This window comes from Cavia porcellus, unplaced genomic scaffold, assembly GCF_034190915.1.
Source record: "Cavia porcellus strain 051 isolate PalLab524CR breed Dunkin Hartley unplaced genomic scaffold, mCavPor4.1 scaffold_17, whole genome shotgun sequence".
NCBI lineage: Eukaryota > Metazoa > Chordata > Mammalia > Rodentia > Caviidae > Cavia > Cavia porcellus.
Window position 1 is genome coordinate 13,860,596 of NW_026947500.1, and position 27,453 is coordinate 13,888,048.

The following is a 27,453-nucleotide window of genomic DNA, read 5'->3' on the forward strand; positions in this document are numbered from 1 at the left end:
AGACCTTCCATTTTTGTTTTTTGAGACAAGGTCTCACCAAATTACTGAGTTCCCCAGGCTGCCTCAAACCCGCAGTCCTGCCAACCTTCCTGGGCACTGGATGACAAGTTTGTGCCACCATGCCAATGTTCCTGTTTGACCACAGCCAGACAAAAACTCAGTCCCATCAGTCGTCAACAAGGAGCAACTGGAATACACAGACAATGCCGAGTCTGTACCCCCAACTATTTTAGGGACTGCACTTGAAGGATACTCATGAAAATGTTACTGCTTTTATCTTGTATTTATAGGAGATAGAGTAGGATGAGATTTTGCTGACTACACCTGCCTGGCAAGCATGGTGAGTTCGATCCCCAGTACCAAAAAAAAAAAAAAAAAAAAAAAAAAAAATCACACCTCTGCCTCTAGGGGAGGTTTTTACAAAGCTCTTTTGAAAATTAGGAAATTTACCCTACTTAGTAGCAACAGCAACACAAAAGCAACTTGCCAGGCCTGGTGGCCCATACCTGTAATCTCAGCAGTCAGGAAGCCGATCGAGGAAGATCACTATGACTTCAAGGGCAGCCTGAGCTGCACAGTGAGACCCAGACTCAATCAATCAAATGAGCAAGTAATGTGTAAGAGTGTCCCCTGCACCGCACCCCCTCCCGGTTCTCAAGGTCAAATGTTTGGGGTTTTCGGTGGTGGAGAACTCTGGAGATCTGCTGCGCCCAGGCCTGGTGGTGGACCTGCGGGACTGCAGGATGGCTGTCACCTATTCCACAGCCTGACATGTGTGCACTCTGCCAAATGAGTTCCAGATGAAGAAGTTGCAAGCTTCCCATGAACATTCTCAGGCAGATAGACAATGTAGCTTTTCCACTAATAATGGAAAGAAACCTCTGACCGACCACAGCGTGGCTGCCTGCCACAGGGAGGAATCCTCATTCCAGCCGTGTGTGAGACGCCAGCAAGCCGCGTCTTAGCTCAAACAGTAATAAATTTTACTTGGAAAGTAAAGTAAATATAATTTAATAATATAAAAACATAAAAAGTAATTTAATGGTGAGGTGCTATTTCAAAAACCAAATACTGTAACTAGAGTTACGATTTCCGTGGTTAGGCATTTTTATCAGGATCCCTTTTACACATTTGGAAGTGTAAATTCACAAGCATAGTGGCGCACATCTGTAATCCCAGAGCTCTTGGAGGCCGAGACAGGAGGGGTACAAATTCATGCCCAGCCTGGGCAAGTTAGCAAGATCCTGCTAAAGAGGGTGGAGGCCCTGGGTTTAATCCCCCACTACTGCAAATAAATAAATAAATAAATAAAATGAACCAAGAGGCTGAGGCAGGAGGACTGCCACAAATTAGAGACCAGCCTGCGCTAGGTAGCAAATCCAAGGCCAGCCTGAAGTGAATAATAATAATTTACTGTTATTCAGCCTGGCCTGAATAATAATAATTTACTGTTGCATGAAAGCTCATGAATTTTTTAAAAAAATAATCCTAGGGGCTGGGGATTTACCTCAGCAGCATAAGCGCCTGCCTTGCAAGCAGGCAGTTGTGAGTTCGATCCCTGGTACTGATAAAAATGAAAAAGACCAAAAAAAAAAGAAAAACCAATAATCCTGTTATTACTATGTACACTAATCATGTACTTTATATTATTTATTCATTCATTTATTTATTTATTGGTTTTTTGAGACAGAGTCTCACCGTGCAGGTTGGCCTTGGACTCACAGCCATCCTCCTGCCTCAGCCTCTCGAATGCCATGATTACAGGTGTGCGCCACCTCACCCAGCTAGTTTTTGATTTACCAAATTCTTACGGTTTACATGATGTTTTCTATTCGACAAAGCAATTGACTGCTAGGGAAAAGGTTCAGCTCTTTGAGAATCCAAGGATCCACTCGGAAACCTCACACTGGCGGCTGGGTGCTCAGGCTGCTGGTTCCACGTGCACAAGGCACCTTCTCTGACATGGTCGCATCCCTGTCCTGGGGTAGTGAAGACACTGTGTGCCGCTGGGGAGGAGACAGTGGTGTGGATTCTGGCCCTAGGACGCGCTGGCACTGTCCTGCCACAGGCACACAGCTTGCTGGCTCCAATGTGCCTTAATTAGGTCTGCGTAGTGGAGCGTGGGCGGAAGCTCCTGTGGATGGAAAATTCAAAAAGAGAGGAAAAAGAGGAGGAGGCAGAGTGAGAGAGCAGGAAACCTAAGGCCTAAACCCGAGGAGGCGCCACGCGGACTCTGGCTGTGTCTGTCAGGGGTGTCTGTCTGGGGTGCCCGTGTCAGGAGCTGCCTTCCAGCATCCTGCACGCCGCAGGAGCATTGAATTGGTGACTATTTCATTTCACGTGCTATAGGGAAAATTCCTAGAAGCAGAATTGCTAGGGCAAAGGTTAATTTTATTTATTTATTTATTTTGGTCTTTTTGACACAGGGTCTCGCTATGCAGTTCAAGGCTGGCCTTGAGGTCACCTTATAGCCCAGGCTGGTGTCAAACTTGCAACAATCCTCCTACCTCAGCCTCCTGAGTGCTTGAACTACAGGCATGCACCACCACACCTGGCTGGGTTAAATTTTAAATTTGAAGGTATTTCTAAATTGCCATTAACAGGAGATATAGCAATTTACACTCCTATATGTAATATACAAAATTATATTTTCCCGTAAAGTGTTGCCAATATGTTGCCAAGTTTAAGGATTTTTGTCAGTTTGATAAATAAATGACTTTTCATCATAAGTGTAATTTGAACTTACAAAAGAGTGGGGTTGACACCTAAGTATGATGACACACATCTGCAATCCTTGTACTATGGAGGCAGAAGCAGGAGAATCTCAAGTTCCAGGCCACTCTGGGCTACAGAAGGAACCAAAAAACAGAGTAAATTTGGGCTTCTTTCTATATTTTAAGGAACCATTCATATTTTTTTCTGCCAAATGTTTTATGTTTGATCCATTTTTGTGTTAATCCAGGAATCCTTTACATATTAAGGGTCCTTTAAATCACAAATATGTGTCTCTTTATGAAGTGTTTTTTTGTCATACAGAAGTGCTTTTTAAAAAATCCCATGCATTTTTTTTCTGTATAATTCGTGTGTGGGTGTGTAGTACTGAGAATTCAACCAGGAGCTCTACCACAGAGCAACATTCCAGGACCATTTTATTTTATTTTATTTTATTTTTTGTTTTTGTTTTGAGACAGGGTCTTGCTAAATTATCCAGACTGGTCTTGATTTTGAATCCTTCTGTCTCAACCTTGTGAATAGCTGGAATTATAGGTGTGCACAACCACACCTGGCTTTTTCTCATATAATTTTTAAAGTCATTATTAGAAATACTTTCCCCACACTAACACTCCAGCAGTTCAGCTGTGTTCGTGTGTTTAAGCTTAGATATGGAAATTTCTGTACAGTTGTAGTAGAGAACATAATCCAAAACAAGTTTCTATCTCTTTTCCTCCTATCTCTCTCGGAATCTCTCTAGTATTTTTGTTTTTCTTATTTCTGCTTCTTTCTGGAAGAAACTTCATCAGCCTCCTCCTACCTACTGTTTTGAGTCCCACTGAAGAGGAGGTAATACTATTCTATTTCATGAAGCCTTCCTCAACACTAGGAAATGAAAAGAGATAGGGGCCAAGGAAGGGTTAAGAAACCCAGTGACAGTTCTCAAAAACAGACGGCACTGAGCTGGGCATGGTGGTGCTCGCCTGTAATCCCAGTGCTCGGAGGGAGGCTGAGGCAGGAGGATTGTTGCAAGTTTGAGACCAGCCTGGGCTACAAAGTGAGCCCAAGTGCAGCCCGACCTGCATAATGAGGCCCTGTCTCATAAAGACAAAAACAGATAGCACCTTAGTACTTACCAAGAAAGTGACAGGCACAAAACCAGTCTACTATTTTCAGTTACCGCTGTGTAAGAAGGAAAGCAGTTTGTATCTAAGAATGTCCTCAATGATTCTGTAGAAATTTTTTAATTCATTAGACCTCAAACCTTTAGTACAAATCTTGTTAAATATTGATTAACATAATGGGAAGTACAGTTAGGTACACATGCCTGTATTACGGGCACTATGGGAGAGCCTATCTCAAAAATAATCAAATAAATTTTTAAAAATAAAAATGACTGGGGATATACTTCAGTGTGAATGTCCTGTGTTCAATCCCCAGTACTAAAAAATAACAGAGGAGGGGGGCAATGAATAGACCACTTCCAGGACACAATACACAAAAGTGCTCTAATACTGTGTAGCAAGCTAAAACAATAGCATTTTTCACAGGGTACCATTTTTATTTGAAAAACCAATTGGCAGACACTCTATGGTTATTCAGACTTTTTATTTCCTCATAAATAATGAAGTGAGTCTGTAATTTTAAGAGAGGGAAATGACAATATTGTTGCCAATGATCAACTGTGAGCTTTGAAATGAAAGTTAAAATTTTAGAAAACATGTATGTCCACTGCTGAGAACATCACAGCTTCCCAGCACGTCAGGACTCCTTTCGGAGGAGGTCAGTCTTACTATTACCAAATATGATTTTTAAATATTGTGCAAGAAATTTAAATATCAGTGAGCCAGTATTTTCCAAACGACCAATGCTTGAAACTACAAAGTCATCCATAGGCAAGAGAGTTACCAAAATACAAGACATGCCACTGGTTTGTAATATAACAAACTTCAAAACCACCATTGATCATAGTTTTAGATTCCACATGGCAAATAACCTTTAAGATACCACCACTTCTCCGGCTTTGGTGCAACATCAAAGCAAAACATCCACCGTTATTTGAAAAGGCTGTTGAAATCCTCCTCGCCGTCCCAACTACATGTCTATATGAAGCTGGGTTTTCTAAACCTACTTCAATCAAAACATTTCATAAGAGACTCAGGGCTGTAGAATATACGAGAATCCAGCTGTCTTCTGTTCCTCTACACATTAAAGGGATTTGCCCACATGTAAAATGATACCACTTTCCTCACAAAATGTTTGCATTGTAAAACCACTATTTTTCATTCTGAAATGTTGTGTTAATATTTTATAGGACTGATTGCTATTTTTAAATTATTAAGTATTGATTTCCAATATGGTAAATTTAAAAAGTTCATTGAAATCTTTACCATGTTGGCTCTGTTTGAAAAGCAGCTGCCCTCGAATTCATCTGTCAAGTCCCCGGGACCTCTTATCCGGGATGGGGACCATGAAAACACCCCGTATGTTTGCAAGACAGTTATTGTAGCTTTACTTCCAGTTAGGATGCCTTGAGTCTCTTTTAAGAAAAATTCCAAGCAGAAGCAATACCCCAGAAATATAAGGCACAAGAAAAATGTTTCATTTGGACAGACTTTGTAGCGCAATTTGAAATAGCAAAAGACTGAAAATGACCTAGATGTTGTTTGGGTGGTTTGGTTGCAGTTGCGGTTGTGGTTGTGATTGTTGTGAAGCCCAGATGCACAGAATCAACAGGTGGGTTAACTGATGTCTTCATTTCTCAGTATTATCATCATCACTGGTCCATCCACAACTTTTTCTCAGCTTTAATTTGCTCTTTTTTCAATTTCCACACTTACTTCCCTTATCTAAATATTCTGCCACTTCAAAGAGGTGAGCGTGTGTTTTTAAATGTGTGTGGCATTCTATAAAACAAGTATGATTATTTTACAAGGAACTGTGGGTTTGCTGCTTGAGGACACAGCGGTGGTGCTGGAGAACTGTGATCGCTGCTCCTGTATTTTCACTCGTGATCATTTTTAAGATTTCTCTGTGACCGTTTCATTCCTCCCTCACTGCTTCCCAGCGTCTCACAGAATGCTCCCACCGAAGTTTACCTGTCGCCTCAACTACTGACGGTATGTTAGGTGAGCCTCACACCCCACGTTCCCACTCCACCCTTTGTTAGTGCTCTGAAAACGTTCCCATGAGTGGGACTGCTGGGCATGTGTACGGACCAGCTTCCAGCTTGTTTGCAGAGCGATTATATGATGTGTGATCCTACTGACAATGCAGAAACCGTCACTGCTCCATTCAGCACTTACATTGTCCACCTTTCTAATCACTACCATTCAAAAACATGTGAAAGGATACTGCATCGTTGCTGGGATTTGCATTTTGTCTCTTTTTAATGAGATTTAACAATTCTTCATGTATTTGTTATTCTCTCAGATTTCCTCTGTGAACTGCCTGCTTGATCACTTAGGAATTTTTCTCTTGGGTTTCTCATATTTATTTAAAGAGTTCTTATATATTTTGAAAATTATTCCTTGCAAGTTTTTTTTAATATTTTGCTTTTATCGATACATGTTTATAGTACATATTGATCACATTCATCATGGGGAGTTAGTACATGCACACCATAACCTTGCAGGCTTCTAACATTATAAGTATTCTTTCCTAATTTAACATCTGTTTGTTAATATTATCTACATTACCCTACACAGAACACAAATCCTTTATTTTGATGTAGCCAAATCCAAGTACACTTTTTAACTTATATTTTGTTTTAAAAATGTTGTTATAACCACTATGAAAATCAGTATGATGATTCCTAAAAAAACAAAAGAACATAAAAACTTTTTTTTTTTTTGTCTTTTTCCTTTTTATCGGTACCAGGGATCGAACTCACGACTGCCTGCTTACAAGGCAGGCACTTATGCCGCTGAGCTAAATCCCGAGCCCCAAAACATAAAATCTAAAAATAGAATTCCAGGGGCCGGGGATTTAGCACAGGGGCATAAGCGCCTGCCTTGCAAGCAGGTAGTCATGAGTTCGATCCCTCGTAACGATAAAAAGGAAAAAGGCCAAAAAAAAAATATATATATATATACAAAATACAAAATAAAAAAAAATAGAATTCCATTCATCCCAGCTCTACCACTTCTGGGTATATTTTGGAAAGAATTAAAGACATCATACTTATATATTGATCCATGCATACTCTTGTTTATAGCAATACAATTCACAATAGCTACACTCTGGGAAATAACTACATGCCCATCAAAAGAAAGTGTGGTATAGCTACACGATGGAATATTCTTCAGTCATACAGAATAAAATCATATAATTTTCAGGAAAATAGATGGAACATATGACCATGATGCTAACCAAAGTAAATCAGACACTGAAAGTTAAATATGGTATAGTTTCTCCTATGTGAGAAATCTAAAATATAAACAAACAAATTAAGCAGTTAATTACTTAAAGGTGAGATGGTGAGAAGTGATAAAGCAGGGGTTTGGGAAATAGATAGGTGATTGAGGATGAGGGGTGGTAAGGAAAAGGAACCAAAATTATCAAGATACGTTACACACATGTCCTGTTCTCCAAAATCAACATCACTATTATATATTACAAACAGACACTGATAAAAAGGAAATACTTTCTCTCTACTCCTGGGTTACAAATTTTTACATAACATTTTAACCTACTGTTTTGACAGTTTATCCCTTACATTCAGGTCTTCAATCTGTCCAGAGCCTTTGTGAAACTTAAACATCTATGTTTTTCTCCATGTAAAGACAGGGGTAACCTAATGTCATCCAGTGCATAACTGTCCTTTTTCAATTGCTTTTTGCTATGAACATTTATCATAGAGCAAGTCTTTGCATACACACAGGTCTATTTCTGAGCTCTCAATCCTGTATCATTGGTCTATTGTTGAGATAGCAAATTATCATCATTTTTGATGTTAGTATTTGATAAGCGATGCTATATATTTCCCACATCTCTTCTTATACTTTTCATAAGACATTTTGAGCCTTCAAGCCTCCATATAAATTTTAGAATTTTCTATGTTCTTCAAATATCCAGGTAGAATTTTTGCTGGAATTTCATTTATACTGCATGTGTACCTAACAAGAATTTATGAAGCTAAACCATAATAAACATAGATATGATATTTCTCTCCATTTATTCAAATCTTGTTTATATTGTTTCTATTTTGTACTAAAAGGAAAGAAAACATGAAGACATCTTTTTCTTTTATAATTTTAACATACATTTTATTTAAAAGCACTTCTAGTTGTCTGTGATGCTACACATCTGTAGTCTGAGCTACTCAGGAGGCTGAGGCAGAAGGGTTACTTGCGTCTAGGACTTCAAGTCCATCCTATACAACATAATGAGAGCAATCAAAGAAAACCTGGGTGTACTGGCACATGCCCGTCATTCTGCTCTCTGGAAGACTGAGACAGGAAGATTGCAAGTTCCAGCCCAGCCTCATAATTTAGTGACTTAGCAAGATCCTATCTCAAAAAGAAAGAAAGGAAGAAAGAAAGAGAGAAAGAAAGAAAGAAAGAAAGAAAGAAAAGAAAAGAAAGAAAGAAAACAGATGAGGAGGTCACTGGGGTTGTAGCTTGGTGCAAAAGCCCTGAGTTCTATCCCTGGTACAGTTAATAAATCAATCAACCGATCAATCAATGGGTCAGCAGATAGCAAATCTGGTTGCATCAATTTCAAACACCTTTAAGCAGTGCTTTTACCCCCTGCCTAAAATTCACGATGTAGTTCCAATAGGAATTATAAAGAAAGAAATGGCAAGTCATTGACCCAAAAGATACTTGCAGAGTTTTTTTTAATAATTCATACATTTTAAGAATATTCAACATAGCCAGGTGGCACACACTTGTCATTCCAGCACTTGGGAGGCTGAGGCAGGAGGGTGCTTGTAAGTTGAGGCCAGCCTGTGCTTTGTGGTGAGACCAAGGTGAGCCAGACTACATAGCGAGAGCCTGTCTCAAACAAAACAAAACAAAACAAAAAATGGGGCCGGGGATTTAGCTCAGCAGCGTAAGCATCTGCTTGGCAAATGCAAGGTTGTGAGTTTGATCCCTGGTACCAAATAAATAAATAAAATAATATTCAATATGAAACCTATCTTTTAATAGGGGTTTAAGTATGTAATAGTTATGGTTGGCCATAGATAGAGTGTTGTACAGCAGATCTCCAGAGCCTGTGCATCTTGCTTGACTGAAACTTTCTGCTTATTGATTAGGAACTCCCCCCCCTTCAGGAAACCACCACTCCACTCTTTGATGCTGTGCCTTATGCTCAGATGCCCCCCCCAAAGCCTCATGTAGTCATAGGTGGGGCTTTTTCAGAGGTGACTGGATCTAGAGTATGTGATACTGGGATTGATTCATGGTGCTTTGCTAGAACCAAGGGCACCAGGGTTAAGGTACAAAGAGAGCTGTGGTTCCCTTGCTTTGCTGACTTCTGCCCATCATGAACTGTTTCTCCTCTGCCATGCCTGTCTACCATGCTTTGGAGCCAGGAGATTATAAACTGGAATCTCTACAAACTGTGAGCCAAATGAATTTTTCCTTCCTTAAATTGTGGGTGTTCCTTATTTTGTCTCACTAATAAGAAAAGTAACTAAAGCAGAATTTAGTACCAGAGAAGCAGGGTCATTACTGTGACTGTCCCTGACCATGTGGATCAGGAGCCCTTGAAATTGGCTTGTGGAAAGAGTTTGGAAAGATTTGGAAATGTTGGCTAAAAAAGCATCCCTGCAAAGCCCTTTACTTGATAGGAGATTCTGGTCAGAACTCAGGAGGTTTTTGCTGAGAAGGACTGCATTGACTATTGGACTCCAGCCAAAGGGTGTCATCCCTTGGCAGAAAGTGTGTCTGCGTTTTGTTTATGTTCAGAGACTGCCTGAGACTGAGATTAAAGGTGGCAGAAGAAATGTCAAGGCAGACTAATGTTGAGGCTGTAGCGTGGCTATTGATTGGGGTTTTTAGCCAGATTAAGAATCAAACAAAGAGCCAAGCAGAGTGAGTTAAAACATGTGAATCTGGCCAAAAAGTAAGCTCCAGTAACATCGCAGTCTACAAAGATAGAACAGAAGAGAACAAAAAGACTAGCAAGGAAAGCCAAGTATTTCAGAAGAAGACAACAGAAAAGATGACATGAGGACATCATAATAACCAGCAAGGCTCCAACCTTTGCAGCCTCAAAACTGCAAAAGTGAAAGACTTTGTTTTGAGAAGAGACTCCCAGATGGCTATGCTCCAGAATGGCAGCAGCCTGGGAAAGATGTTCCTTGGGATTGAAATCATAAGCACTCAACCCCTACAGCCAAGAGAGAAGGATAGTGCTCCTGCTGTCAGAGGCCTTGGTATCATCCACATGGTGCATGCAGAATGCAAGAGTTGTGGGGTCAAAAAAGCTTCCACCTAGATTTCAGAAGAAGGCTTGGGAGGCCAGGCAAAGTGCCCCCAGAGAGAGCAGTGTGTGAAGCTGTGAGGGTGAAGCTGAATGTGTAATGGAGCCCCCAGAAGTTTGGAGAAGCCATGAACATGGATCATCTGAGGAAATCTGAAAGAAGAGAGAAGATCCATCTCATGAGAGAAGCTGTGGGAGCTACAACCACTAGCAATGCCGTAGAGTCAGAGGCACCAAACACCTTTGGAATTCACATCTTGTCACAGATTAACAGAAATGCTGGACATGGAACTTACAGCACTTACTGTTTGCCCTGCTGGGTTTTGGACTTCCTCCGTCCTATTCCTTTATATCCCCCTATTTATACCTTTTGGAATAGTAATGTTTATTTTGTACCACTGAATACTGAAAGTTTTATCTCTCTTTTCATTTGCACAGAGGCTTGAAGCTAAGAGTTTGCTTTAAATCTCAGGGGAGACTTTGGACTTGAACTTTTCAGCAATGCCAAAACTGTTAGGGTTTGGCAACTCTTAGAGAATAGACTAAATGCCTTTTGCATAAAGGGATGTATATGAGTCTTTGGGGGCCAGGGACAGAATGTCATGACTTGTGTCTGGATGCCACCCCAAAGCCTCAGGTGATCATTGGTGTGACTTTTTCAGAGGTGGCTGGATCTAGAGTGTGTGGTGCTGGAATTGATTCATGGTGAAGTTTTAGGATCTAGGGCCCTAGGATTAAAGGACAAAGTGTGTGGTTTCCTTGTTTGCTTTGCCCACCTTCTGCCCACCATGAAGTGTTTCTCCTCTGCAACGCCCTTATGCCATGTCACCCTGCCTTCGGGCCAGCCGATTACGAACCAAAACTTCTACAAACTGTGAACTAAGTAAATCTTTCCTCCCTTAGATTGTGGGTGTTTGGTATTTGTCTTAGCAATGAAGACAGTAACCAAAACAGAGTGCTAATATTTCTTTGAGAGTCTGATTTCAATTCTTTTGGAACAGTTACCAAAAAATGGAATTGCTATATTATATAAGGACAGCTGCACAATTTTGCCTTCTTACCAAAAGTGTACAGGGGTCAGTTTTCCCACTTCCTCACCTGCACATCTTGTCTTTTGTTTTCCTGTTAATAGCCAGTCTAACAGGTATGAGGTGATATCACATTGGGATTTTAATTTATATTTCCCTCATGATTAGTGAAGTTAGGCATTTTTACATATACCCATTGGTCATCTGTAGATTTGCTTTAGAGAGTTGGCTATTCTAGACTTTTGCTCATTTTTAAATGGAGTTAATAGGGTGTTTTTTTTTACACTGAGTTGTCCATGTTTTACAGATCAACTCTTTATCAGATATATGGTTTGCAAATATTTTCTCTCATTCCATGGTTGTGCTTTCATTCCATTAGTTATTTCCCTTGCTCCCTAGAAGCTTTATAACTTAGTGTAGTCCCATTGGTTCTGTTGTCTGTTTGTTTTATTTTGTTTTGATAGTTGGTGAGTTGGTTGTAGTGGCTGGTTGGGTGTTGCTGAGCATCCATAAACTCATTGCCAAAACCAAAGTCATGAAGCTCCCTCCATATTTTCTTCTAAGAGATTTAGACTTTTACTTCTAGGCATCATACAACTTTACTTGTAGATATCTTAAATCTTTGATCTATTTGCTGTTGGTTTTTATAGATAACAGCCTAATTTCATACTGTTTCACACAGATATTCTATTTTTCAAGATCCATTTATTGAGGACGTTTTGCTTTTCTGCCCTTTTCTTGGCCCATCCTTGTCAAGACCAGTTGATTATACAAGCATGCAACTATTTCTGTACTATTTCTTCCATTCTGCTTCTATGTCTTTATGTCAATACCATACCGCTTCAATTACTGTCACACTGGAATATATTTTGAAGTCAAAACATACAGTATCTACAGCTTTATCATTTTTTCTCAAAATTGATTTAGTTATTCATAGGGTTTTATAATCCTGTATGAATTCTAGAATCTTTTTTCTGTTTCTGCAAAAATCACCTTTGAAATATCAATAGATTCCACTGAATCTAAGATACATGTGCTTTGAGAATGAATTTACATGCCTTAAAATAATCTTATTTCTATGATGTTAGTAAATTGACTACTGTGAAAAAGAGTTCTTTTTGAGTGAGTTGTATATTTCTATCAAGCTTGAGTTGCTTTTACCTCTAATAGCATGTAGATTCTATTGGGTGTTTAATATCAATAGTTATATCATATGCCAGTAACAACCTTTATCTCTTTTTATCCAATCCCAATATGATTTACGACTTTCTCTTGTCTTTAAAACAGAGAAGGCCTCCAATATTATGTTTAGATTTTAGTGGAAATTGCAGAAGTTTTTTTTTTTTTTTTTTTTTTTTTAAACTGCAATTATTTTATTTTACCAACAGTTGCTTAGAAATGATCTTTGATATATTTTAACAACTTATATATAAAAACATATCAGACATTCTGTCCATGGGCCATCTTTGTCTGGTTTAGCACATAATCCCCTTCTGCTGTGAAATCTGGGGTGCAAGAATCTGCCTGTTTTGTTGCTGTATCTAGTAAATTGCATTTTGGTAATCCTAAATATCTACCATTTTCTTTGGTCTCTCAGGACCTTATACCTTTGGTGGCTGATTCTCATGCACTGGGTTTTTTCAAAAAAGTTTTTTGGTTGGTTTTGTTTTAAGGGAATAAATGTGCTTATGCTCCTTTTTAGAATTTTCTTAAGAGTATGCTTTGATGACAACAGAAAACAAATATTTAAAACAAAAACTTAATGCCACCTTCAAAATTGAAGGTATTTAGAGAATCTTAACTACTGACCAAGATTAGGGAGTCAGGAAAGGGTAGAGGCACTTGGGGATTTCTCAGGTTTCCTGTAGCCAGACAGAACATGTAAGTTCTTAGCTAAAGAAAAGTGATGGTAAACACGTTTTTCTTCTTTAAGCACTAAACATAAGCACTTCACATACACAATATCAGTTCCTCTGTGCCAGCTAACAGATGAGCCCCATTTAGCCACCATAAACTATCTGTTCACACCTACTCCTGTTTTATGGTTTAGGTAAATAACTGCAGTACAACAATATAAATACTGACTTTTCAGGTTTCATAATTGCTAAAAACAGTTTTCAAGACTACACTAGATGCTAATGGTAGGCCTATGCAGGCCAATTTTAAAGTGCATATTAGAAGATAGTAAGTCCTGCAGAAGCTTCAGCCTCTAATAATATAGGTTACCAGTTTTACAAATTCAGAAACATTAAATTAATAGGAAAACAGTATTTAAAAAATTCTCTAAGAGGCATTTAGTTTGCAGAAGTTTTTTTTTCCTTCTGTTTCCATTGAAATGTTTCTAAAATTATTACAGTGAACTAGTTTTCTCAAAGAAAATTTTGTAGATAATCTATATATATCTTTTATACTCAATATTCTGTAAATTTTACTGTAAATAATATGAATTTTTATTCAACACATTTTATCAAAAATAAAGTACCTTATTCTGTTTCATAAAATCATCACGATATTTTTTCTTTGTTTAGTAATAAAATGAAATACACTGATGCATTTTTTTGATGTTTATCCTTTCACTCAGAATAAATGCTACTTGATTAACATGGAAACTATTGAATTTGGATAGCTGACATTTTATTTAGGGTTATTACACTTAACAGTCATAAGATAAATGAATTTATACTTTTCTTATCTAATATCTTCACTCAATTTTAGATTTAAATTATTTAAGTTTATAAGATTAGTTAGACAGCTGTATAAGAACTTTTGGTTGCTTTTTTCTTTTTGGAATAATTTTATAAAATAAATACCATCTCACAAAAACTCTATTTGGTAATGCATATGTTATCTTGGCTTAACTATTCCATACTGCATATATGTATTTCAAAAAACATGTTGTTCATGGTAAATCTATACAATTTCTATTTGTCAATTAAAATTTTTAAAAAGAAAAAAATAGACTGTGTGGAGGACCACCCGGAGGACTCTCCTTTAATGAAGAGCAATTATCTCCATTCTGACAAACCCTGGCCCTATTCCCATGTACTGATATGTACAGAGCTGGCTAGGCTATTTTGTTCTTTTTTTTTTTTTTTTAAGGGAATAAAGCAAAACAATAAGATGGAACCAAACAAAACAGTGAGAACAATATTGGATTTCAAAAATGAGACAGCAGGAGATCCCCCTTAGTGGCTGTACCGCATATTGTTATCCTCTACATAGATGCTCAGACTACCAGCTTTCGGCTCACAAAGTCAGTCAAGTACAATCATGGAGTGTTTTTACTTCTGTAGCTGTGGCCTCAGCCTGGTTCCTCTGAGTCAGCCAGTGGCTTACAGTATGTGTGTGTGAGGAGCGACGGGAGATGGCTCTTCTTGTCTCCCAGTCTGTGCACCGGCTGGCTCATGGCATAGAGTTGGTTTCTCTGTCCCCCTTCCGGCCCTTGGCTGCCACTGGCTCACTGGAGGGGTTACCTTCTTGGCTCTAGCCTTTTCTTTATCCTTTCAATTGACGTTAAGCAATGTAAGCAGGCTGGCTGAAGTGCCGAGGTGTGGTCTTTGAAGCTAGGCAACAGTCACTGTTTCTTCGCTTGTGGCTCCCAAAAAGCATGGTTGAGCCCAGCATGGTGATGCACCCCTATAATCCCAGCTCTCGGGAGACTGAGGCAAGAGGATTATCGCAAGTTTGAGACCAGCCGGGGCTACAAAGTGAGCTCAAGGCCAGTCTAAACTGCAGAGTGAGACCCTGCCTCAAAAGACAAAAACAAAACAAACTAAAGCATCACCCCAAAACATTAGACGCTACCTCAGCTGTGTTATGCAGATTAATGTTCTGCACATCCTGCATATTGCAGAGGTGATTCAGGCTGCCTGTCTAACACACCTACTTCCCAGCTTTGTTACAGTCAATCATCCTCAACACTCCCTTCGTCACGAGTTAATAAATCCTGGGTTGGGCCCTAGATCAAGGCCTTGGTCCTGGTGACCCACTGTCTTGGCTGGACTTCAGACCCCCTGGCTTCCCATAACTATAAATATGTCTTAATGCCTTTATTCTCAGCATGGGCTGCACTGGAAGTAGTAAATTAAAATTAACTCACTAGAATTCCAATAACTTTTCCATGGAATTCTAAATATAAACTTCTTAGACTATGACGAGGACCTGGAGGCGCTCTCTATAAGAATGGGTATTATATAGTCTTTGAGACTTTTATAAAATCCCACTGGAAAACCTTCCAAGTGGAGAATTTTTGTTTTCTCTTGGTAGGTTACACCTCCTTTTCCTAAATCATTATTTTATACACTGTCTTATGCAAACGCCTAAGCTATGCAGAAAATCATGCACACACCCCTTCCGAAACCCTGAGCAGCAGCCAGATGTGGTGGCACATACCTGTACTCCCACCACTTGGGAGGCTGAGGCAGGAAGACTGTGAGTTCATGTCAGCCTGGACTACACAGTGAGACCTGGCCCTATGAAGGTGCTCGTGGGGGTTGGCTTACAGAGCTGTTATTAGGTCTGCACAACTCAGATCATGTGAAATTTCTGTTTGCCGGTCTAGATCCATTGCAAGTGGCTCCGCCTCAGGAGGATGTTTTCCCTGTGTGGATGTTTTCTCCTGAGTTGTAGCTTCTGATTGTATCAGGGCAATCTCCAACAAGAAACCTGAGAGGAGGGGACAGTGGTCAGTGTTGGGCTCCCTGATTTCCTTCCTGGAAGTCCCTTGAGGCTTGATTCCTTCGCCAAAGTCACAAAGCAGCACCAGGTACCTCTCTGTCTCTGTCTCTGTCTCTGTCTCTGTCTCTGTCTCTGCTTCTCTCTCACTCTGTCTCTGTCTCTCTATCTGTCTCTCTCTGTCTCTGTCTGTCTGTCTCTCTCTGTGTCTGTCTCTCTGTCTGTCTGTCTCTGTCTCTCTGTCTGTCTGTATGTCTCTCTGAGTTCCTGCAGGTACTGGCTCTGCTCATCCTCGGATTCACAGATTCAAGGATTTGACCCTCTGCATTGTCCTGTGTGATTTCCCACCTCTCACCCACACATCTGCGAATAGCTCCCTTACTAAATGGGGAAAGACCCTGATGTGAATGTGCCACCTCCTCCCTCCCAGCACCTCGACCCGATCCACTTTCATCTGGGCAGCTACGACCCACTGTGGCCACCCCTGCCCGCACACAGAGATGGTCCTCCAGAGCTGCATTGTCAATGGGGTCCCGGGTATCCTTCCAAACACAGAACAGATTTCTAACGCTATAACACAAAAAAATCAGGTGCTGGTTTTGAAACTTAGACCACGTTTCTAAAATGAGAACTTTTTTAAAACCAAAAATTTCTAAAGCAGGCTCAGTGGTGGGTTCCTGTAGCCCCAGAACTCCAGACACGGAAGCAGCAGCATCATTTGAGGTCAGGAGTTTGAGGACAGCTTGGGCAACACAGTGAGAGCTCTTTCCCAAAAAACAAAATTTTTTAAAATAAAAATAAAAATTTCTGGACTAACCATTCCTCCTTTTTCAAATGCTTTTCTCTCCTGTTCTCCATAAACTTTCACAACTTGGGTCCCCCCTTTTAATCTTTTTGATGACCTCTGTCTCCTTTTAGCTTCTTAAATGTGTGTGCCAAGGTTCTGAGCACTGCTCTCCTCTCTCATCACCTCCGTCTCTTTGCGATCTTGTTTTGTGGCAGAACGTCAGTTTTCATGACTGTGCAGAACAAGTCTGAAATCTCTGTCCCCACCCTGACCTCTGCCAAATTTCCCCAGTTTCCTGGTTTCCTGATATCCACCCCCGACCTGAGTGCACCAACAGCAGTTCAAACACAACAGGTCAGAAACCAAACTCCTATCTTTTTAAAAATCAAATGAATTCCTCCTCCTGACTTTCTACCACCAATCCCCTTGTTCCCCAGACTCCCCTCCTTTTCTGTGGCCTCCCGTCACCCCTACTTAGGAGGGCCACACCCTGGCAACTCGCATAGAGCGACAGTTTAATCATCCCTTAAAACACAGTATTTCCATTACCTGATTGGAAAAATAACTTCCCAGGGGTGCCTGAGTTTATGTTTCAGCTCAATGGCTTATAGCAAAGCCACGTCCCCGTATTCCCACCCTGCTCCCGACACCGAGCTGGCCAGAGCTGTTCTCTCTGCTGCTCGAGTGACCCACACTGCTGACTTCAGCCCTTCCACGTCCAGCTCAGATCTTCCCCCGCCATGCACCTTTCTCAAGACGTTAACTATATTCCTTCTGACAATATATTATCTGTGTACTATCATCTTATACACACTTCAAGTTCCCTGAGAGCAGGAACTATTTTCTATTCATTTTTATGTCTCTCTTAATAACTCAATAGACTCTTTCACCCAACCAGTAGTCAGTAAATATACACTAAACAAATTAACTAAAGAAATAGCCAGATGTGATGGTAGTGCATACCTGTAATCTCAGCACTCTAGAGGCTGAGGCAGGAGGATCACTGAGAGTTCAAGGCCAGCCCGGGCTACACAGTGAGACCCTGGCTCAAAATTTTTTTTAAAAATTTTTTGGAAAACTATTCTCTTTTGTTTCAAATAGCTTTTTTTTTTTCTTTTTAAATGCAAACTAGTTCTATTCTACAGCGACTGGTCACTTTATATTTGTAAAGGGCTGTAGCTCCTGGGGTGGTAGCTCAGTGGTAAAGTGCCTGTGTTCCACACCCAGCATTGCAAAGAGAAAAGAGGCAAAAGGTCCTTTAAAGTTTGGCACGCAACTGATAATTATTGTATTGTGTCTAATGACATTGTCCCAAGCCAAACTTTAAAAGAAAGTGAAAACCAAGTAGACATTTAAACTCCATTGGAGCTTTTACTGAAACACTCCTTAGGGCTGCTGTGTCTTTAGAGATACTACTATTCAAATCTATTTTAGTAGAGTTATCATTATTGTATTTTTATAGGTAAATATTACAAGTAAAAACTAAATATGATATTTTTGTTTGTCAAAAATTGAATCATTGAGAAACCAGCTCATATCTGATGTTAGACTTTGGCTCTGTATAAAATCAGAGAGAAACTGCAGGGTAAAGCCAGAGTGACACAGGTGGCTAAGTAGAGCTATTTATTGGTGCTTGAGTGTGAAGAAAACATTAGCCCTGTTTATTCATTCATTCAATGAATAAATGCATTCAATCTGAAACCCATACAATGTGCCAAGCACCATGTTAGGCACTGGAGAGACTCGGGACAAAGGTGTGGTCCCTTCTTTAAGGGAGAGGCAGAACTATACAAATGAGACAAAGTAATTTTAAGACAGTGTGTGTACCCGGCACAGTGATATTGCAGAGGTGGGGAAGAGCGGATGTTACAGTTTCATCCTTGAAAGCCTTTGCTAATCTGGTTCTCTGTAACTTATTATAAAATATCACCCACTAAACAAAATTATAAATAAAAATATATCAGTCAGATGTGATGGCACCTGCCTATAATCCTAGCACTCCGGAAGCTGAGGCAGGAGGATCGTTGTGAGTTCAAGGCCAACCTGGGCTACATAGTGAGTTCAAGGCCAGCCTGAACTGCATGGTGAGACCCTGTCTCAAAAAACAAAGAATATATCCTAAGAACTGAAGTTTTTGAACAATTTACAATGGTTTTTTACTGCTTGGAAATCTTCCAATCATTTTGGCAACATGACATCATTGGTCTTAGAGTGGAAGAAAAGCATAGCAGGGTAGAGCCTAAGAAAGGGCAGACATAGTCCGGCATGATGGCACATACCTGTAGTCCCAGCACTTGGGAGGCCGAGGCAGGAGGATCACCATGAGTTTGAGGCCAGCCTGGGCTCCATAGTGATTTCAAGCCAGCCTAAATTACAAAGAATAAAAAAATCAAACCATAATAATTTAAAAGCGAGATTTTAGGGGATGGGGATTTAGCTCAGCGGCATAAGCGCCTGCCTTCCAAGCAGGCGGTTGTGAGTTCGATCCCCGGTACCGATAAAAAAAAAAAAAAAAAAAAAAAATAGCAAGATTTTGGAGGCTGGAGGTGTAGCTCAGTGGTATAGCATTTGCCTACCATGAGCAAAGCCTTGGGTTTGATCCTTAGTGAGACAGAGAACAAGTTAGCCTTTATCATTTTCCATGGCCAGGAAGGAAACGCTTGTTGGATTTCAACCACACACTCACCTATCTTGGCTTTCTTTCTTCTGAGTTAAACAAGCCATTTTCATTTTAAGCACAAGCCAGGTATGGGGGCACACACCTGTAATCCCAGCACTCAGGAGGCTGAGGCAGGAGGATTGCCACAAGTTCTCGGACGGCCTGGGCTATGCAGTGAGTTCAAGGCCAGCCTCAAGTGCATAGCAAGATGCTAGCTCAAGATAATAATAATTCAAGCACAGCTACAGTGTATTATTTCTTAAAATATGCAATTAATTTAGTTAATTGCTTATTTACTTGACTTTCTCCTTGCTGTACTGGAAACTTCTTCAGAGACAGAAACTATTTCTTCTTCATTTTTACATCTAATATCCTAAGCGCAATTCCTGGCACATAGCAGACAATAGATACAGAAAGAAGTATTCATATGGACCCTTCATCCTCACTCACAACATTTAAGTTTCCTCGGGTCCATCATTTGCACATTTTTCTTGCCCTTATTTTCTTGACAAGAACAAATGCAGGGGAAAGGTTTCCAAATAATTTATCAGTGTTCCAACAAATTGAAGCCCTGGGACTCACCAGGAACGCGAATTCTCAGAGAAAGAAAAGAAACCGTCTGTTTGCATTCACACTGCTATTGGACACGTCTTGAAAGTGTTCTTCACATTGGGTGTCTGTGAGATGCCTTTGCAAATAAAACCCCGCACACGGCCTTAAAATCCACCTCAAATGATTGCAGTTATTATTTTGATCCTCACTTTGGCTGTAGTTGCTGTAAATGGCTTGGAACATGCAAAATATGCTAAACAAGAAGCCCAGCCTGTACCTAAAGAGTTAGCAGCTGAAAGGCACGGGGCGGCACAATGGATTTAAAAGCCTCTTGAAGATCAGCCTTTTGCTGCATAGACGCCAGACATGACAGTATGTGGCAGGAAAAGAGTTGGGGAAACTGCTTTAAAAACCTATTAACTAGGAATGTGAAAAAGCAGGGAACAATCGGGGAAAGGAAGGAGATGCTCGCTGTTTAAAAGGCTTTTCAATGTGACCATATTTTTGTTGGCTTTTTGCCTGCAACATAAAATGAGGACGGTGCCCTGAATGGCTGGCAGGCGGCGGAAGGCGGGATGGACGCATGCGGGGCGGACGTAGGAAGTCAAGGCCGAATCCGGAGCCGGCCTGAGCAGGCCCGCGTGCAGCTGTGCAGCTGCTCTGAGCGACTGCTTCGACTTTGTGAAGGTAACACGAAGTTCAGGGCGCCCGCCGCCGATCACCCTCCCGGTCTTGTGTTTTTCATGAGTCCGTGAACAGTTGCCTGGGCTGCCTTCCCTGCAGACAGGGAAGGGTTAATGAAGCAGGCAGCCGACAGCACGAATGGAGAGGAGCCCGGGAACTGGAGCAGAGCAGCTGACAGCAGATTCTGCAGGTGCGAGCAGGCAGCCCCTCTCTGCCTGTTGTGGGTGGCACAGTTTCCCTGGCCGGCCTGTGGCCTGATTTCCTGGCCCCTGGGAGGAGAACTGAACGACAGGGCCCAGGACTCCAGAGGTCTCCCTGGACAATTCTGTGAGCTGTCACCTTCCAGGAGGAATCAGTCTCTGCCTAGACTGAGCTATCACACACTGGTGGTGGCCAAAAGGTTATGCTTTTGTGTTAGAGAAGCAAAATGTTCCAGATATTTAAATAAGAAATGGTGGGTGAAACTTGCCAGTGCGGACTCAGCCTCCTGCAGTTGGGTGTCAAGGGTGTGTGTGCGTCTGTATGTGAGTGTGAGTAAAAGGGGACCATAGCTTGTACTAAAAGTGTCATGTGGAAGTACCACGGCAAATAATAAGCCCACAACAGCAGGGAAAGGCGAGAAATGGGTTGCCTTTGAGTGCACATTTCTAATAAATTAGTTTATCATATATGGAAGCCATACTGTACACTGTGGCAGATCTTCCAAATCTTTCTGGCTCTCCAATAATAAAAATGTTAATTAGATAATACTACTAATGTTTGCTGTGACCCCTTAAGAAAACATTCCAGCCAGGTGTGCTGGCAAACACTGGGGAGGCTGAGGCGGCAGGATTGCTGGGAGTTCAAGACCAGCCTGGGCTACAAAGTGAATTCTAGGCCAGCCTAAACTGCATAGTGAGACCCTGTCTCAAAAAGACCAAAAGAGGAAGAAAGAAAGAAAGAAAGAAAGAAAGAAAGAAAGAAAGAAAGAAAGAAAGCAAAGGGAAGAGAAGAAAAGATTCCAGAGTTTCTTCTGTAAAGAGCTTCAGGTTGCGTGAGTGTGGCTGATCAGATTGCTACCAGGAAAATTAATTGGACTTATTAGACATTAGTAAACATGACCTACACATCCAAACCCTTTTGATCAAATTCTATATGGAGATATGTATTTGTAATAAGATAGAAAAACTAAGAAAATTGAGATTATTCGTTCCACACAGACTCCAGGACAGACAGACACATGCTTTCAGTTCGTGATAGTGAAAATGAGAGCCACTACCTACTATAAAATCCCATCTAAAGTCCCCTTCTGTTCTCAGAACCACCGTAGATCCTTGAATTCCATTCTAATTTCCTCTCCTAAAACTGAAGAGCCTATGTTTTGATCATAAAAGATCAGCTGCTCTCTGGGACATTGCCTTTACGCTAACTTGACTTAGATGGACCTAGAAAAATCTCCTGAAAATGTCTTCAGTCATTTTTATAGACACCTGAAATCCTATCACCAGAAATTCTTACAGTAGTTTATTGTTCTCTAATGACAAACTGCAGTTCAAAACATGGTAAAATTAAACAGAAAATATAAAAATATAACTATACTATAAATATGATTTTCAACTATTTATAGGCCAAAGATCAGAAGGGAACACAAAGAATTTAAGTTATTAATGGTTTAAGATGGTAGAATGGGGGCTGAGGATTTAGCTCAGCGGCATAAGCACCTGCCTTGCAAGCAGGCGGTCGTGAGTTCAATCCCTGGTACCGATAAAAATGAAAAAGACAAAAAAAAAAAAAGATGGTAGAATGACAGGTTTTATTTTCCTTTTAAATTTTCCTTTTAATATGCTTATAATAAACGTTCAGCCAGCCTCGGTGGCATATACCTGTAATCCTGGCACTCGGGAGATTGAGGCAGAAAGATCATTGCGAGTTTGAGACCAGCTTGGGCTACAAAGTGAGCCGAAGCCAGCCTGAACTGCATAGTGAGACCATAACGAGTCCATACGGAATCCAGGAGAGATTGTGCGTGCCTGTAACTCCAGCCTTCTGGGAGACTGAGGCAGGAGGATCACAAGTTCAAGCCCAGCATGGGCAACCATGTGACTTAGTGAGATCTTGTCTCAAAATTTAAAAGCAGTAACAATAGGGCCCAGGATGTAGCTCAGCAGCATAGTGCCTCCCTGACAAGCAAGATCCTGAGTTTAATTCCTGGTATAAATGATGATGATGATGATGATGGCTAGAGATGTAACTTAGTGAAAAGACCCTGGGCTCAATCCCCAGTATCAAGAAAAGTTTTCTTTGAAGAGAAAGAACACCGATGTGGTGGTGCACACCGATAATCCCAGCACTTGGGCGACTGAAGCAGGAGGATCACCATGAATTTGTGACCAGTATGATTTATATAGTGAGACCCTATCTCAAAAAGAAAGGAGGGGGGAAGAATATTAAGGAATATTAATATCACTTTTAAAGATTCTAATTCTATGTGAGCATTGGATGGCTCTAGCTAGTGGGAGCTGCAATAAATAAATTTTAAAATAAAGGAAGATTCCCAAAAGTGTTTAACTAGATTGAGGGCAAAAGATGTAAAACTCAGCAACTCTTCATTCACCAGGTAGTGAGTACCACCACGAAGAGATTCGATTAGGGAAAGCCGGAAATGAAAGGGACCAAACTCCGCATCCCTTCCTCAAAGAGCCCAAGGCACCGGACTCTGGACCTGAGGCCAGCGAGCCTTGTGGTTATTGCGCGTGGGGACATTTCGGTGCGTGCACCTATCAGCTGTTGTTCCACATTTTGAAAAGCAGGGGATGGGGCAAGCCGTGCACTGGCCAGGAAGACCAGCCTGGATTAAGACTCTTAATGAAGGACGGCGAGGACAGCGGGCACACGCGGGGACAGGAGAGAGCACAAAAGAGGGCGGGGGAGGGGAGACGGCAAACTGCGCGCATCAAAGGCTTGATCAGAGCCAGCTCTGATTTCCGGTGAACGATTTTTAAAATACAAAGTAAACCCTAACAAAGTATAGTTCTCACAAGCCAAGGGAAGGGCTGTCCAGGTGTAGACAAAGGTGCCCTCATATTCACAGTGGAAACCCTCGACAGGGCTGCATTTCCCTCTAAGCCCCAGAGGAGTCCAGATTATTTTAGTCCAATCAGTTTTGAAGTTCACATTAATGAACCTGCTACAGATATTCTTATTCCAGTATGCTTTAAAACCTGATGCAAACAGTGACACCTTCGAGAAGTTCAACTCATTATTAAAATTAAAATGTTTTCCAAGGTATTTGAAAACTGGTGTGCAGCTTCTTTTTTCTCTTTTCCAAGACCTCAAAATACACTGATTTTTTTTTTCTCACCGGTAAAGAAATACAAACTGGGTTTGTATGTGACACATACGCTCAGCACTTGGAAGGCTGAGGCAGGAGGATCACAAGTTCAAGGCAGGCCTGGATTACATAATGAATTCAAGGCCAGCCTGGAACATGTAGTGAGACCCTACCTTAAAAATAATAAATGAAATACAGTCAAAAATGACATTGAGAAATATTAAATGAGCCCACTTCAACAGGTTTCAAAACCATATCACTAGCCTATTATTTTAAAATATTTTTCTTCCCAAGACTCGTTTCTTATAACTGATTATTTGCTTTAGGAAGCACCAGCACACAGGCCCTAAATTTTGATTCGGTGCTGAGTCTTCCTGTCTGCTCCTCCTCGTCTTCTCTGACAATATCCACCCGTCTTCCCTTCGGTCACCTTCACCAGGCCTAAGGCTTCCTTCTGGACTACATTGCCTTTTATACCCACATTTACCTTTCCTCCTCTTTCTTATTTGACCCCTTTTGGACCTGCAGTTAAGAGCGTCCAACTTTGTGATTCATTGTTTTTGCCTTAGTGATTCCCCATTTATAGACCATTTCTCCTCCACTAGATTGTCCTAAGAAAACATCTGGTTAAGCGTCTATCACTGTGTGTGGATCCTCATTCAGGAACGTGATCTCCGGCTCCTAGTGTCACTGTGTATTCTCTGTGACTCTGCTGTATTCTACCTTTCGGTGGTGACATGGAGACTTCAGCTGACTGTGGTCCTGGCTGAACTGCACACCGATGGTGATGGCGACCTTCCGACCCTCCAGTCCTTCCTGGCTGTGGGTAGAATTGATAGCACTTTTTCAATTTCTCCCTTGTCTTTGCTTGAACATACTGGAATTACGACCTCTGACAAAGCTAACATCGCTTTTGTGGTGGAAACAAAAGGAGTCTGTAATGAACTGGTTAAGATTACATTGCATGTTTAGATGATGAGATCCGACGGCAGCTCAGTTCCTTTATGTTCTCTGGCTGACCCTGGTCTCTCAGTAAGACAGTATTGACTGGCAATGTCCCCAGAACAGGTACTTTGGAATATAGTCTTGCTACTTTGAGTTCTTTAGAGTGAACAACAACTATAGTACAGGTCAAGAGAATCTGATATGAGACAATATGTCCAGGACCTTAGGTGAGCACTTCAGATGACCCATGTGCACATGGCACCAAAGGAGGACCAGTGCTTGGCTTTACACGAGGTACTCACCTTTTGCCAATTAACTTTAGTTACTAAGGTGGCAGGGTATGAATTACAGTTTGATTTGCCATTTCTCAGCAAAGTTCTAGGGCTGCGAGGAGAGAAGAGAGGCGATTTTAATAATTCACCACCATAGATCGTATTTCAGTGGCCCTATAAAATGAGTCTTTAATTTTGATGAAGAAAAAAGGTGAATCAATTCCACACTTGTGTGGTGTTAGCAAATGATATCCTTTTGAATCACAGATCTCATCACCTTTGGGTGCTCTGAATGGCAAATCATCGCCTTCTTGCTTTCCCATTATGTTGTTCCTGTTTGAGGTTTGTCTTTACTTCTCCAAAACAACATTATTTATAATTTTCACTTTAAAACATGATATATACCCAAATTGGCTGCAGAAAAATATGAAAAATGTGTGCCTTTCAAAAAACGATCAGATCGTTTATTCATGTTTTAGATAAAAACGATTACATTCATCTCAATTATTTTTGCCAAGGATTGTAACACTAATTTTACTCTTTCTAAAAATTAAAATAGCAAACAGTTTATATAAGGTGTAGATAATTACCTATATTATTGTACCGATGTGACAGATGTTGGCAAAAAAGCCTAAAATGCCCACAGCTGTGCACCCCATGACATCTAGTTTATACTCAGACAGAAGGCTAACAGATGTTCTGAACTGTCACTTTGCCTAAATGTTTTTAAAGTCTAAGGACCTGCTTTATAATTCACCAGGGTCTGGTTTGGTTTCACAGAGGTCCTCAGAATTCCCATCTGTGACAATTAATGTTGGAGGCATTGATAAATCAACGCTTGTGTTTTCCCTCTTCTTTACCAAACAGACATCAGTTTATATATGGCTTGTGGATTATGAAAGCTGTTTATATACATCCTATTTGTACAATTCTTTCCTTGCACGTGGTAGATTTGGGTTATGCAGTATACATAGCAATTGGTTTAAGCCAAGAAAAGGGACAAGAAATCACCCATTCTTTTTGCTAAGTTTTATGCTCCTTGAACATAAAATGTTAACAATTTCCAGTGATGATTTCCAAAAGTTTTATTTTTTTCTAAGAGTGTTTTGTTATTGTTGTGTGGCATTTTGACAACTCAGCTCGTAACAATGTCTTCCTTGTGCAAGCCACTGGAGGAAGGGAAGAAGAGAATCAATGGCTCCTCCAGCCTGACCCCAGAGTTCCTCCTCTTCCCAAACATACCTTCAGATCCTTCCTAAGGAATTATTGCCCCATGCAGAGGCCATCAATACCTTATTTGCTGCTGCTCTTAATTTTAACAAGCTGGATTCCTGTAGTACACTTGCTTTAATAGTTTAAACATTCTGTTAACAATCAGGTGTTTGGCCTATCCTGTTTCTCCTCCATTCTGTACAGAAATATAACTCCAAATAGTACATCTTTCTGGGTTTGTTTCTAAATTAGTCCCCGCACTTAATTATGAGGATAAGAGGGATGCCTTATTCCTCTTTGTTATAGGCTAAGCTCTCAGTAATCCCAAACAAAAGAGCCAGTTCTGGAAGATATAGGATTTGCTAGCAGGATTATGGTCTCATAGATAATGATGTGCAGCCAGCAGAAGCGAAGCTTTATTTTAATTCAAATAAGCTAGTAAACAAACCACTGACAAGTCTGCTGGTGAGAGTAACTGGCTGCTGCTGCCACATTGGCAGCTAAATTATAGAAAATCTATTATACCCTGTTCACCATATGTTTAATTTAATACAAGATACAAATTAAACTATCCATAGTGCCTATTAAAATAACAATGCTTTTTTATATCTGAATGTCTTAAAATAATTTCTATTGACCTTCTAAAGGGCAGTTTTGATATAGGTGATTATGGGGGGGGTAGTTAACAGCAAGCAAAAAAACTTAATTGCCTTTCTGAGAAAATAAAAATATAAATGTTCACTGGTTTGCAGTTGTTAATAAGGTTAATTAGCAGTCATGTGTTCTGTTATTGCTACATTTTCCACCCACCCTTTTGGTTTCTGAGGCTGAGGTTCTAAGACTAATATTGTTTTGACCTACGTTAGTCTAAACTCATGAAATCATAACCTGGCACAGTCCAGCCAACAGGTACCCTTAGACTCGATGCCAAGTGGGGTCTATATTCAGAAAATTGAGTGAAAACTCAAGGCCCGACTTTCAAATGGAAAAAGACATGGACTGTTACATCCCTGCCTCCAGCCAATCTCTCTCCATACTTGAAACAGCTCAAGAAGAGCCGGAATTAAGGCCGTTTTCCAGAAGAGAAAAAGACAAGCCCTCTTACGCTGCTATAACCAGCTCCTTCCGGTACCCACTGCGGTCAGCAACCCCGGCTGCTGAGTCAAGCTACATTGGAAGCTCAGATC

The 27,453-nt window shown here is 40.7% G+C and overlaps 1 long non-coding RNA gene across 1 annotated transcript; it reads right to left on the reverse strand.

Annotated features, from left to right (window-relative positions):
- Positions 1–1,592: 1,592 nt before the first annotated feature.
- On the reverse strand, positions 1,593–19,196 carry LOC134471176 (uncharacterized). Its single transcript, XR_010040486.1, has 3 exons — positions 18,912–19,196; positions 15,564–15,836; positions 1,593–2,134 (listed from the first exon to the last, which is right to left on the reverse strand). It is a non-coding gene; the product is annotated as an uncharacterized LOC134471176 (long non-coding RNA).
- Positions 19,197–27,453: the final 8,257 nt, after the last annotated feature.